Source organism: Erpetoichthys calabaricus, chromosome 10 (genome assembly GCF_900747795.2).
Source record: "Erpetoichthys calabaricus chromosome 10, fErpCal1.3, whole genome shotgun sequence".
NCBI lineage: Eukaryota > Metazoa > Chordata > Cladistia > Polypteriformes > Polypteridae > Erpetoichthys > Erpetoichthys calabaricus.
This window is the reverse complement of record NC_041403.2, coordinates 168386610-168390658: the sequence shown is the minus strand read 5'-3', so window position 1 is coordinate 168390658 and position 4049 is coordinate 168386610.

The window sequence follows — 4049 nt, the reverse complement described above, 5'->3', positions numbered from 1 at the left end:
CCCTCAGCCCAGCCCGGTGTGCCGTCTCCTGATTTTGAGGTCCTTAGTCAATCGGTGGTCTGAGCTGCAGCCTCGTCTTCATGTGACCCTCATTGTCGTCTTTTGACGTCCACTGCTGATTTATTTTTCGTTTTTCAGTCAATTCTGTCCAAGTTGTTCACTGACTCCTCTTATCTAACATTACTGCCCCCCCCCCCCCCCCCCCCCTCCATGCTGATGGGCAAACTTTCCTGGCCTTCATTAAACTCCATCGCTTGGTCACAGCCCCCCCACCCCCTTGTCTCTCCTGCTGCTTGTCGCCCATCTTTTCTTAATGGATTTGTCTCGTTGCACCACCCTCAACTCCAGGGTGCCCCCTTGCCCCTTTACATTCCGGGCCTTCCTACTGCAGCTGATTAGATGCCAGTGCCGTTCCCATGGTCAGCTCTGGCTGGTGCCACCCAGATGGAATCTTGTGTTTTATTCTGAAAGACTCTGAAGTGACTTTCTTCTCAAACAGGTCAAGGCGTTCTCGGCCGTCCTTGGCTCTGGCATCCTTGGCACAGGGGCATGGACTTGGGAAGCTTCTGTTTTGCACAGCCCTGGATTGGGGATTTTTTTTTTCCCTCCCCATTCCAAATGGAATCCGTTACCTTCGGTGTTTTTAATAAAAAAAATGAAAAGGTTTGTGTGTGCGTCAGGCCGGCAGTGTGGCAGCAAACCGGATTTGGACCCCAAAGGGGGTGGCGCTGGAGTCTGGATGTCCTCAGTGAGGAGGCCCGAATACCAAGGAGGTTGAAATGGAGACCCCCAGCCCTGAAGGTGTGTGCGTAAATGTTTGTTCCGTATACACACACTGTCGAGGCCTGCTGGACATTTCCATTGTCGTGACTTTGAGGCAACTCTGCAGTCTCCATATTAAATCCAGAGGGGTCGCGGCCCCCCTGTTAGCTCAGATTAGACCTGACTGAGTTCAGCCTTTATTGTCCAAACCAGATCTTTGGTGGGTTTCTATAAACTTAGTTGATATTTGGGGGGGGGGGGGGGGGGGGTCCTCATCCACAAGCCCCTTACCAGGCCTGTTGTGTTTTTCTTTATCCCCCTGGTTTGGTGGTCTCCTGCCTCCTTCATAATGCGTCTTCGGTTTCAGGTCAGGGCTTTGCAATGGCCGCCCTCTGTCACCATTGTGGAGGTGTGTTTGTGTCCTCGTCCTGTTGGATGGCTCGTTTGTCACCAAGTTTGAACGTTCTGCTAGATGTCTTCAGAATTTGTAGATCGTCCTCGTGATGCCATTGATGATCTTGCCCCTTTACGCCCATAATGTGTTGCTGCCGCCCCCATCTGCTGTTCTTCCTCCATTCATAGCAGTGATCATTATGACCCCTAGATGGCCAGGTCTTTGTCCTGCTGATCCCTGGCTAGCTTGGGTGGGCCTTGGAGTGAAGAGCAGCCTGGTGGACGGTGGGTGTCGGTGCCCCCCACTGCTTTGCCTCTTCTTTTTGTCATCTGGGGCTTCACTTGAACCTTTCACAGCAGAGTTTGGGAGTTCATGTTGTCCCTCGGTGGTCTGTAGGTATTTCTATTGGCATTCAGTTCTTGGTCCTTTTGGCCCCCACACGAAGGCACCAGACTTGTGGAGGCCCACCACTTTATTTTTTTTTCAGAGTTCTTGATGACTGAGTGTCTTGGAATTTCCCCCCACGAGACATGAAGGTTGGCCTCAGGTGCCCACCCACTTACCTCAACTGTCCAATCAGAGGCTTTGAATAGCCGTGATGTCACTTTCTGGAATCTTCCAGGCCGCTTAAAGAGACGGTTCACTTGAGGTGTGGAAACTTGTGACCCACGGAGGGTCCGATGTGGTAAATACAGGCTGAAATTGAAGGTTTATGGAGACCCTCATTAACGGAACACGTGGAGTTTGGTGGACTTCAGGGAAAGTGGATGGAAACTTGTGGCCCCCACTGTGTGTGTGTGTATAAATATTAAATGCTAAAATACAGAAGTAGAATTTAAATGTTTGAAATGCTGGAGCCCACTGCTGACCCCCTAAAATGTGCCAAGTGATGTGTTGGGTTTGTTAGCAGACCCCCTTTGTTGATGGGCCTGCCATTGGCCCCCTGCTGCTCTCATCTCAGCACCTCCATCACACTTGCGTCTCAGTCACCAGTTAGAAATTGCTTGGGGGGTCCCGTTGTTCCTCGTCTCACACAGAAACCGTGGCTGTGATCTCCAGGTCAGTAAGCAGCGTTAAAGTAGGACCCCCAGTGGCTGCTGGTGTCTTGGACTCCACTGCCCTTTCCTCCCTTGGCTACTTGAACTGCAGCAGGGGACAAGGATGTGACCTCAGACCCCTCGGATTGTTACTGCATGGTGCCGCCCCCCCCCCCCCCCCCCCTTTGCACGATGGAGAAGCTTGGCTTGTGGATGTCGATTCAGAGACAGATGGCACAGTTTCTTGCTTGTGACATCTTGAAGGGGGGGTCTCCAAATACTCTGCCAGCCCACCAGCTTCTCCTTCAGTTAAAACAAAAGGAACACTTGGCTTACAGCCTCGGAGACCCCCAGTTTGTGTCTGTAGGAGGATGGCAGGCAGAGCTGGGTGGGACGTTGTGTGGGTGAGCCTCACAGTGCTGCACATGGTGGTCTCAACAGGTGGCACAGAAACCCATGACGAGCAAACGTCTTTGGGCGTTGAGTTTATGGCGTGAAGAACGAGGACGGCGCCAGTCACACGAAACCCCTCGCCTTAATGACCGTCCTGCAACTCCTCCGATGACCTGCTGCTGCACTTCAGCAAATACGGGGGTCCCTCGACTTAACAGGAGGGTCACATTCTGTCACTGGGGGGCACAAGTCAAGGTGGGCGAATCTCAAGATGTTGTATGGCCAAAGACACCACAATGTTCTTCAAAATTGTCATCGTAGAGCAGGACCTGCCAGAGCCTTCTGTGTGGTGACATTCACTGCTTTGTCACTTTCATCTTCAGTGACTTTTAACTTTGGGTAGCGACTGGACCTGTGAGAGAACTTGAGTCTCCACAGGGGGCAGATGTGAAGAATTTTAAAAGCGGGGGGCAATGGACGATGCAGCCCAGCAAACGATAGAAGGCCACCAGTGTGGAGTAACGCCAGCGTCCCCTTGAAGCTGGTGGAGTGGTGGACTGACGCACCGCCATAAATGTCTTTGTGGTGGTCCTTGACAAGACCACTCATTGGAAAGGTGGGCCGATCACCTTCTCACAGGCAAGTGAGTGACTCACCATTGCCAAGTCAGACCCCCATGATCTCCAACAGCCCCCTTTTCAGCTGTGCTACGTGTTGAGTCTGAGAGTGGCAGGAGGGACGTGACCTCGGACCCCTTAAGTGACGCTACCACCGTCTACAACATGAAGATCAGTTTCAGCCCAAGAGGAGCAGGACCTTGCGTGATCTGTTCTCCCACCAAACAGCTCTGGCATGGGGGTCTCACCCGCCCCGAAGCCCCCACAGTAGAGTACCACTCATTTTATTTTTTTGATTTGCTGTGTCATTGCACAAAGTGCCCACCGGGTGGAGTGTGTGGGTGGTCACCCCAATACGTCTCGTGCCTCCTCGGGTGGTCATTTTCCCAGGTATCCTTTCAGGTGTTTTATGATTCACTTCCCCCTAAGACCCCAAAACACCCCCGCATTCTCAACTGGGTGGCATTTCTCAAAAGTTAAATTTGGGATTCACGTAGTTAGATAGGAAAATGGAGAAATCAGAGGTGCACAAAACTACTAGTGAGCCATCTGCTGTGGGGGCACAGTGGGTATCAATCACTACCGTGTCATAGGATTTGACCCCCCCCCCCCCCCCCAGCTTCTCCAGCTGGAATCCCACAGGGCTGGGATGGTGGTCCATCTGGCTGTGCCCACTGAAGGTGAAGAGCTGGACCCGTGTGCCATAGGCTGGCAAGGCTCAATTTGCTCCATTCAATCCAAAGGTGAGTGGGCATTGGTTTACAGGAATCTGGGGGGCTCTTTAGCCCCTTTGTCCACAGCCACGCATCAATCACAGAGAGGTGCATTTTTGATTTTCTTTTAATG